Genomic DNA, 11210 nt, shown 5'->3' with positions numbered 1-11210 from the left:
GTGATTAAATCTCCAGGTTACTATAAATGATACCTAAATTCTAAAGAGACTATTATAATTATCCCAGTATGACTTTAAGAAAAGTAAGGGAATAAACTTTTTATTTGTGTATTTTGTTGGACTGAAGTACTTAAAAGAGTAAGGTAGAAAGAGAGACAAAGTCCTGAACCTTTCAAAATGGAAAATTAATTTTAAACTTAAAAGCACGTTCCTGTTACCTATTGCTGATACTGTCTTTGCATAAATGAATAAACAGAAATAAAAAACGTTTTTTTTCTGGAAGTGTTTTTGACTGACTTATTCATGTTATATTATCTAAGGAGAAGTGATGGGGAGTTGGGTGGGTAGTATGTAACAAGGTTTAGATCCTTGAAATTCAAAAGTATAAATGCTGTTCAGTTTGTTAATCTGGTGGAATTAGTTTATAAAAGCAAATTTTGGTACATTGTATTTTTATTGCTTTCTCTTAGGAAACTAAGAGAGAGGTTCTCGTGAGAAAATAATCCCTCTTATATTGAGTTGGAAATGGTTAACAGTGGGTTCCAGTGCAGTGCATCAATAGAGCAGTGCCGGGTAGGAATCCTGGAGAGTTGTATGTGATTCTGCAATCTCAGGGCCAAGGTCCCTCTCATTTTGGACTCTATAAACATTTTGTCTGCTGTACACTTTGGGCCTAATCTCTGTGACCCTTTTATTTTGGAGTATTGGAGTTGTTGATAATAGAGCTTAGATTTTTCATATTGCGTTTACTTCATATGAGGGGGCATCCGAAAGATCAGTACTCACCACCTCTTCCAGTTGTAGCTCCAGTACTCCCAGTTCTTTTATAAACGGAGGCCATAGGAGAGGAAATTCTTTCCTTTGGACATTCCTGTGCTATATTTCATAACTGACTCATCACCAGAAAATTTATTTTGATATCAAGGTTCTGCAAGATAAAAAAAGAGCACCTTCTGAATCACCAAAGGTTAAATTTTGATTTTTCAAGTATGATAAATTGCTGAAGATTAGTAATCTGTAAATGTGCGTGTGTGTATGTATACACACGTACTTACATATTAATCATTATCCAGAACCTTTGATTAGCCCCGACCAAGCTAAATAACAGTTTATAACATTTTGAGACCCCCAGCTAGACTACATATATCTTAAACAGTTGCTTTAAACCAACTTGATATTTTAAGCATATTTGCAGCTGAGGATTACCATGAAGTTCTTGACACAAAACCACGTCTTGGGGATTGAAAGAGAAATTTCATGCAGCACTTTTTTGTAAGAAGTTGCAAGTTATGGCAAAATCAATTGACTCCAAAAAGGTTGGTTACTCCTATAAAAAATAAAATTCTGCATGCTTTTTTTCTTTTTATGAGAACGTGTTACCTTCATAATTGTTCAAAATAGCTATTCAATATTGATTAGCACCCTTACTGCAAGGAAATCATCGACGTTCAAAAATAAAGAATCCGGGGCCAGCCCCGTGGCTTAGTGCTTAAGTGCGCGCGGTCCACTGCTGGCGGCCCGGGTATGGATCCCTTACGCGCACTGACGCACCACTTGTCTGGCCATGCTGAGGCGGTGTCCCACATACAGCCACTAGAAGGATGTGCAACTGTGACATACAACTATCTACTGGGGCTTTGGGGAGAAAAGGGGGGAAAAAAAGGAGGAAGATTGGCAATAGATGTTAGCTCAGGGCTGGTCTTCCTCACAAAAAAAGAATGAATCCACAGCAGTTCCCTGTAGTTGTAAAACCCTCTACCCACTTCTCTAAAATTCTCTTGGTTGTCTTTAAAGGTAAACTCATAAAAATGGGCTGCCACATTGCTTAATCCTCTTGCCTGCTTTCATTACTGTCGTTTGAGGGTAATAAGGAACAGCAGCGAGAAGGCAGCATGACACTGTTGTCTCAGAAAGGCAATAGAGAGGGTGGGGAACCATAAGGGAGAGAAAAGTGGCAGTATTTTCCATTGACCAAGTCTTGTAAATAGGCCCAGCTGTTGAGTATGATCATTTGGAATCCCTGAAACGCTGCTTGTAGATGAGGATTGCGCCTATACATATATTGATAACTACGTAATCTAGCCCTTCACAGCATTATGTGTAATATGTCTCTCTGTGTGTAACTGAATCTCTTTGAGCAATTCCTCACCACCCATCAAAGACTTGAGTTTTCCACCTGTAGACAGTACGTTTGGTGGTAGAAAACAGTAAACATAAGAAGTTCAAACTATAAACATGCGTTTTTGAAAGCTCATGCAAAATATTCAATCTGCATAGCAAAGAAATGATAGGTAATTCTACGTTGCATTTAGAGTTAAAAACATCTGTCCAATATGGCTGTAGCTGTGGGCCAATCCCAAGGAAATGCAAAAAATTGTCTCGTTACAGAAGTGGAAACTACCACTGTACGATTAAACTCTATGGTAGCTGTATTTTAACATTTTTAACTGGTCCGAAGCAGAAAGTTTTCCAGTTGAGTCTCTAGTTCATTTTCCCAAGGCGCACGGAAGCTTTATATTTTATGTGCACCTCCATTAAGGCTGCATGCCAGGAATATGCCTTTTTCCCACATATAAAATTCTCAGATATCAGTTCACTAGGTCTTTAACAATAGAACAAATGCTTGCGTGGCTGGGATATTGGGGTCATGAAAGCTGTTTATAAATTTGAAGTAATACTAACATTTCAAGCAGTTCAGAAAGTTGGATGTTTTATAATCCTTAATCAGTTCTTTTTTACAGAAAACAAATCCAGCACAAAGTACATTGAGGCTCTAATCACATCTATTGTCTTTCCCCAAAATAAAATGGATACAGATACACTCTATTCTGGTTCAATCTTGGATGAAACTATTTACTATTGAAGAAAGGTGGGGCTGACACTCCTCTGGTCTGCATTAGTACAGCCAGAGCAGCTCTTTACAGTGGGCATGTCCCCTCTCCCTTACATGCTTGTTGAAAATTTTTAATATTACCCACCATCCAGAATAAATCTGGCTGGACCCTGGACCAGTGAGAATGGAGAGGAATAATTTAAAATACTGAGGCCGTTTTCTCTCTGTTTTTATCTAAGCTGATCTGTTTGAGCTACTGCACAGTGCAAATAAAATTTGAACAGTTTTTAAGTAGTAAACCTGCTAGATAATAGTACACCTGCACTTTTTGTTCTGAGCGTGGCTTGGTTGCTACTCATTCTGGTTGGTCGCGTGTCTGTCCTTGATAAAATAAAAACCCATCACTCACCATTCAAAGTTATATCCATGATTTAATCAGCCCCTTATTTGATAGGGCAAGTGTTCTCAATGATACAAATCTCACAGGGAAGTCAAATAACAGAACCATCATCTGGGGTGCTTTTCAGAGACGCCGACTCCTTGGCCCCATTCTGTGATGCTCTTATTCTGTAGATCTGAGTGGGCTCAGTAATCTGCATTTTAGTAAGTCCCTCAGGTGATTCTGATCTCTGCAACACTCATTCTGAGAAATACTGTCCAAAATGGGGATCTCTCAGTATATCCTCTCAGGCGACCTCTGGTTTTGGGATAGTTGGGTTTGGAGAACAACCCCATCAGGTCCATTTTAACTTCTGTAAGAGATGTTGCTGGTTTAATTCATCTTTCCCTGCGAAGCCCGTGCCAGGAGTGCCAGTTGACCATAGGCAGGGGTGACTCAGGAATAGGCTGAAAAGTGGACCAATGAAGTCTGAATGCCAAGCCTTGTGGCCAAAAACAAATGGAAAGAGAGAGTGACTGTGGGAGAAAAGCTGGATTCCAAGACCAAGTGCAGGCAAGCCACCCGTGAGGGACTAGGCTTGGCGGGGAGAGGCACAGTGGGCGCTACAGAGGCAGAGACACCTGGCGCCTGGGGGGAGAGCTATGCCTTTGGCCCACTTGGCAAATTTTAAAAACAGCTATCACCCATGGCTTTTAGAAAAGTATGGCCTGTCATTGCTCCTTTCCCTGACTTGGAATTAACTAATATGTCTTATATCCTTCACGAGAATAATGATAAATCAATATCAAAAATAATATGTTAAAAAATCAAATTCCAGAGACAGTCTTGGGCATGTTGAGATCCATATTGTGTTTGTATGTGTATTTAACAATTCACACACAATTCATGCGAAAGTATAAAAATAAGTATACCTTTAAAGAATAAGAAAATACCTGAATTAGCGTAAGAAACAGAACATCACATTAATTTACAAATTTTCTATGTGCCCTCTCTAATCACACTCCTTTCTCCCCCAACAAGAGGTAACCACTTAATTGAATTTTGGTTTAATCATCTGCTAAATAATTTATTGTTTCTTTTCACATTTTTTAAGTGGTTTTCCTTTTTTAAAAAAAGACTTTTTTCCTTTCTTTCCTTCCTTTTCTCTTTCCTTCCCTCCCTTCCTTCTTTCCTCTTTCTTTAGAGCAGTTTAGGTTCATGGCAAAATTGAGAGGAAGGTAGAGAGATTTCTCATATACCTCCTGCCCCCAAACATACATAGTCTTGACCATTATCAACATCCCACACCAGAGTGGTACATTTATTATAATTGATGAACCTACATTGACACATCATAATCACCCAAAGACGGTTGTTTACAGACTGTTTTCCAGAAACACACAAGAATAAGATAGCATCATCTTATCTCCTGTTACTATAATGTTTGCAGGTTCTTATAAAAATAAAGGTGTGCATCTGTTTCACGTGTGCCTTGATTGCCTGGAGAAGATTTCTTTCTTCTTTTTTGCTCCTTCAGTTCCTAAGACAGTTATTTGTATAAGGTGAATGTTTAATCAACCTTAGATGAATGAATACCAAGTAATGGGGTTATCTGAACAAATATGATGATGACTTAAGAACCAAAATGAATGACAGAGCAAAATTTGAGAGATTGAGAGAAATAAAATAGGTAAATAAATAAAATAACACTGTCTTTTTAAAAATATGCAAGTTAATTCATGATAGAAAAATCAGAAAATACAGAATAACTTAAAGGATCCTTCCTTTTCCCTCTTCAAAGAAAATTTTTGTTCTGTTTTTCTCCCAGTATACTCTTCAAGTTACGGTAACTGGTTCTCAACTCCGGCTACACATAGAATCACCCAGGGAACTTGCAATGGACTGAATGTTTGTGTCCCCAAAATTCATTTGTTGAAGCCTAATCCCCAGTGTGATGGTATTTGGAAGTGGAGACTTTGGGAGGTGATTAGGTCATGAGGGCAGAGCCCTCATGAATGGGATTAGTAGGAGGCCTGAGAGAGAGCTCTTGCCCTTTCTGCCATGTGGGGATACAGCAAAAAGATGACCATCTAGGAAGTGGGCCCTCACCAGACACTGGATCTACCAGCACCTTGATCTTCGATTTCCAGCCTCTAGAACTGGGAACCATAAATTTCTGTTGTTTATAAGCTACCCAGTCTATGGTATTTTGTTATGGCAGCTCAAACAGACTAAGCTAGAGCTTTTTTTAATAGGTCCAATGTCTAGGTTCCATCCCAGAGATTCTAATTTAATTGGTCTGGAGTGGACCAATTAAATATTGTGTCAACAGTTCTCTTTTTGATCAACTTTTTGAGGTGTAGTTTACATACAATAAAATGCATCTATTTTAAATGTACAGTCCAATGAGTTTTGACAAGTGTGTATCTCTCCTATAAACACCACTCTAATCAAGTATAGAACATTTCCATCATCCCTAAAGATCCCTCATTCAACCCCCAGGTAACCACTGATCTGACTTGTCACTATAATTGTGACACTATAAGCACCAAAATTTCATATAAATGGAATTGAGCAGTCTGGCTTCTTTCACTCAGCATACTGTTTATGAGAGTGATCATATTGTTACATGTTTCAGTAGTTTGTTCTTTTTTTACTGCTGACTAGTATTCCATTGTATGGAGGTACCACAATTTGTTTATCCATTCACATGTTGATGGACATCTGGGCTGTTTCCAGTTATGGACTGTTATGAATAACGCTTCTATGAACATGCACGTAAAAGTTCTTGTGTGGATATGTGTTTTCATCTCTCGGGTAAATAGCTAGGAAGGTCATATGATAAATGTCTTATGCTCTATAAGAAACTTCCAAACTGTTTTCCAAAGTAGTAGTATTTTGCATTCCCACTAGCAATGTATGAGTGTTCAGTTGCTCTACATTTTTGCCACAACACTAGGTATTATCAGTCTTTTTAATTTTAACCGTTCTAGGAGGCAACAATTTTAAAATATCCCCAAGATATATGTACTTTTCTGTATATAATACATCAATAAAAAGTGAAGGAAAAAACAACTCCCTAAATGATTCCAATGTGCAGCCAAGGTTGAGACCCACTGAGCTAGACTAGACAAACGAGTTCCAAATAGTTGAATGAGGACAGATATTTTTACTTATGCATTCACGGGTTGTTGTTTTTTTTTCGCTCACCCATTCATGTACTCAAAAAGACCTACACTGGCTCTTTACTAAGTGTTGGGAATATAGAGATAATACAACGTCCTGCCTTCAGGAAGCTCAGTGTCAAGTATTTTTTTTTCTCTCTCAAGAAAAACAAATTTTGCATGTATGACCACAGTCACTGCAGACAGTTTTGTTTTTTTTTTTTTTAACTGGTCTTTCTTGGAATTTTGCATCCCTGGCCTAAGTTCAGTCCTGATGATGGGGAGAAAAGATGAGATCATTCATGGTGTTTGAGGTGTTGCTTTATTGGTTTTACACTTTGCCTTGCCTGCTTCCTACCTCCCACACTTTCTTTCATACGTAATTTAACTTTGGGAACAATGTCTTTGAATGAGGTCACCGGGAGTCATAACTATAAAAATAAAATGGACATACTTTACCCCTGGTATTTGCACACTGCTGCCTGCACACCACAGAGATGTGCACACCACTGAGCTGGTTTCTGATCTTTGTATTTTATCTCTCTCCCTTGTTTGTTTTTTTGATATATACAATCTTCAATAAACAGAATATTCTAATAAAAACAAGACAAATTGGTATAACATTATAAAATCGTCACCAGAAACCTAGTAAAGAAATACAGTAGACAGACAAAAATAATATAGCCTATAAGTCAAACAAAACTCACATGTAAAATTGCGTCATTAAATAGTAGAATATTGTCTTCTTTGCTATTAAATTTATACTGTAAAACAACTTTGAAATGGTACAACAATGCTTGCCTCCCTGGAACTATTAGAAAGAGATATAAAACTTAAGCAGTGTCTATGCAGAAATTATTTTTATCTTCTAAGGTAGAGATCAGTGTGAGGATTGTTAAAATTGTCTGCCGCTTACTTGCAAAACAGATTCCGCACAGAGAAATTGATAGAAAATAGGTTCCGTTTCCTTTTCCTTGGGGCGTTATTGGTTCCAGAGACCCCAGAAATCTTATGGAAAAATGGCTAACGAAAAAAGCCTGACGATGAAGACCAATAGAAAGCTATTGGTCTAGCTCTGGGTCTAGAGAAGTCTTATCTCCAACATGGATGGATTTTCATCAAGAAAATATTTCCAGAGCAATATTAAGCCAGTTTAATCCCTTGATTGATATTCTATACAGTAGAATAAACCATTTTCAATATTTGCTGTGTTTATTTTTATTTCGTTGAAGCTTCTTTTCACTGCAATTATTCTTTTTCTAGCTTCATTTTTTTAAACAAATTGGATTAATTGATTAGTTTTGTCCAGCTTTATTGAGGTATGATTGACAAATAAAAATTATATATATTTAGGTTGTACAATGTGGTTTTTATAAAGGGTACAATGTGATGATTTAATATACATATACGTTGTGAAATGATTACCACAATCAAGTTAATTAACACATCTATCACCTCACATAGTTACCCTTTTTGTGTATATAGTCAAAATACTTAAGATCTACTCTTTTAGCAAATTTTAAGTATACAATACAGTATTATTAATTGTAGTCACCATGCTGTACATTAGATCTCCAGAACTTATCTTATAAATAAAAGTTTGTACCCTTTGACCAACATCTCCCCATTTCTCCCACCCCCCAACCCCTGACAACCACCAATCTACTTTTTGGTTCTATGAGTTTGACTTTTTTAGATTCCACATATAAGTGAGATCATACAGTATTTGTCTTTCTGTGTCTGGTTCCTTTCACTTAGCGTAACATCCTCCAGTTTCATGCTGTCACAAATGGCAAGATTTCCTTCTTTTTTAGGGATGAATAATATTCCATTGTAGGAATATACACACACACACCACATTTTCTTGATCCATTCATCCGTTGATGGACGCTTAGGTTGTTTCCATATCTTGGCTATTGAGAATAATGCTGCAATGAACATGAGAATGCAGATATCTCTTTAAGATACTGATTTAATTTCCTTCGGATATGTACCCAGAAGCAGGATTGCTGGATCACATGGTAGTTCCATTTTTAATTTTTTGAGAAACCTCTATACTGTTTTCTGTAATGGCTGTACCAATTTGCATTCCCACCAACAGTGCACAAGGGTTCCCTTTTCTCCACATCCTCACCAATACTTGTTATCTCTTGTCATTTTGATAATAGTCTTTCTAACAGGTGTGAGGTGATATCTCATTGTGGTTTTGATTTGCATTTCCCTGATGATCAGTGATGTTAAGCACTTTTTCATATACCTGTTGGCCATTTATATGTCTTCTTTTTGAGAAATGTCTTTTTAGGGTCTTTGCTCATTTTTTTAAATTGGGTTATTTTTATTATTATTATTAATATTGCTATTGATTTGTTTGTGTTCCTTATATATTTTGGACATTAACCTGTTATCAGGTATATGGAAGAATTGATGTGGTTCAAGAAACTGATCTAGGAATTTATCCATATACTGGACATGTGTCCCAAGATGTATATATGACCTCATTCTTCAACAAAAATTAGCAACAAGTTAAATGTGCACCAATAGGGGAATAATTTAGTTCAGGTATTTTCATACTATTTAATACTCAGCCACAAAGCATGGGTTGACAAACTCTTCTGTAAAAGAATAGATAGAAAATATTGAAGGCTTTGTGGGCCATATGGTTTCTGTCACAAATAATCAACTCCGCCATTGGAGCATGAAGGCAGCCATAGACAATATGTAAAGGAATGGACATGACTGTATGTTCCAGTAAAATTCTATTTACAAAAAAAATCCAGATTTGCTTATGGACCTTAATTTGCAGACCTCTGGTTTAAAGAGATGATATAGATTTACATTTATTGTCCTAGAGAGTTCATCATAATGTACACAATAAACCATTTTGGTATAGTGTGATGCCACTTAATGTAAAATGAAGGTTTATACATGGACTTATGCATACAGAAGTGTCTAGAAGGATGTTCAGCAAATGTTAACGAAGATATCTCTAGGTTGAAGGATTTAGGATGATTGTTTTTCTTCTAAAGTTTTTGTATATTTTTATTATTAGAAAAATATTTTCATTTAATAATTTATACCCTTTGACAAAGTAATTCCATGGTTGTCTTTAGAGTTATCGCATACAGCTGTGCAGCCTGTGCACTGCACAGTTTCAGAAGATGCCATTCACACAGCAGTATGAAGGCAGCCGCCTGGAGTTGTGGGATGGGGCAGCCCTTCCATCTCCCATTCTCTGTTCAGCTCTGTCCAGTTAATTCAACAAACATTTATTTGTCATCCACTATGCCAAACACTGTTATAGGAACTACAGGTAGACAAAAATTTCTGCCCTCATGGAGCTTACTTTCTAGAGAGGGAGAAAGGCAATAATCAGAATTAAGAGTGAAGTATATAGTATATTAGAAAATGGTAATAGAGCAGAATGATAAAGGGATCCAGAATGGTTCCAATTTTAAATAGGATGGTCAGAAGGGAACTTAGAAAGTTGCAATTGAGCAACGACTTGACAGAGGCCAAGGAGGAAGCCATGTTCATATCTTGTGTAAGAGCATTCTAGACAGAAGAGCCAGCCAGTGCAAAGGCCCTGAGGGAAAAGCATGCCTGGTGGTTCTGAGGAACAGCAAGAGGACCAGTGTGGCTGGGGTGGTGGAGTGAGGGAGGGAGAGAGCAGTAGGAGATGAGGATAGGTTGGTAATGGGCTGCCAGGTCACATAAGCCCCTGTAGGTCAGAGCCACTTAAGTGTTTCTGAGTAGAGCAGTGACATGATTTGACTGACACATTTAAAGGGCCACTGTTGATGCTGGGTTCAGAACAGACTGTTGGAGTCCCAGGATAGAGATAGCCCTTAACACAGTGTTTTGTAATTTCCTTTTTTCTCTTCCTGTTTCCCTCACTGCCCTGTAGAATCCTGGAGGTCATGGAGTGGTTTGTTGTCTCCTCTATTCATAGCACAGTTTCTGGCAGAGGGAATACCTAGTGCAAAGGCCCTGAGGTCCCCTTTACTGAATGAAAAAAGGCAAGCAGGACAAATACTTAACTACTCTTGTTCTACAGAAGAGAAAAATTGGAACTTAAGGAGGTTTGAGGAATAGCCCAGAGTTAAAACAGGGTCAGCACCAGAACCAAGGCCTTTTGATTCCAATGTCAGGGTTCCTTCCACCCTGGGACAAAAGACGGATATTACCTACAAGATAAAGTGGAGGTGAGTGAAGAGAGGTGGCTGGAGTTCAATTCTGCAGACTTTTATGATGGGCCAAGGCATTTTGACTTTATATAGTGATAATGTTTATAGCTAATATCATATTTAAAAAAGACAATGTATACAAACATGGCAGGAGGTCCACTACACGTTGCTGCTTAAAAACGCAGGTTGAAAAATAGCATTTAGAGTATACTTCCCATGTATTTAATACATGAATGCATAAGAGCAAGGATATTCACCACTGTTAGTGATGCTTATTTCTTGATGGTAGGATTTCAGAGAGCTTTTATTTTCTTCTTTATTCTTTTCTGAATTGTTTGAATTTTCTACAATAAGAATGTAAAAACAGGGGCCGGCCCTGTGGCCGAATGGTTAAAGTTCTGTGTGCTCCCCTTTGGCGATCTCGGTTCTCAGGTTCAGATCCTGGGCGTGAATCTACTCCACTCATCAGCCATGCTGTGGCAGCGACCCACATACCAAATAGAGAAAGATTGGCACAGTTGTTAGCTCAGGGCTAATCTTCCTCAAGCGAAAAAAGAGGAAGATTGCAAATGGATGTTAGCTCAGGGCGAATCTTCCTCACCAAAACAAACAAAGAAACAAAAAAAGGAATGTAAAAACAGAAGACATAA

Source organism: Ceratotherium simum, chromosome 5 (assembly GCF_057802395.1).
Source record: "Ceratotherium simum simum isolate JZ-2026a chromosome 5, ASM5780239v1, whole genome shotgun sequence".
Lineage (NCBI taxonomy): Eukaryota > Metazoa > Chordata > Mammalia > Perissodactyla > Rhinocerotidae > Ceratotherium > Ceratotherium simum.
The sequence above is the reverse complement of the archived record's forward strand: the minus strand, read 5'-3'. Positions refer to the sequence as shown.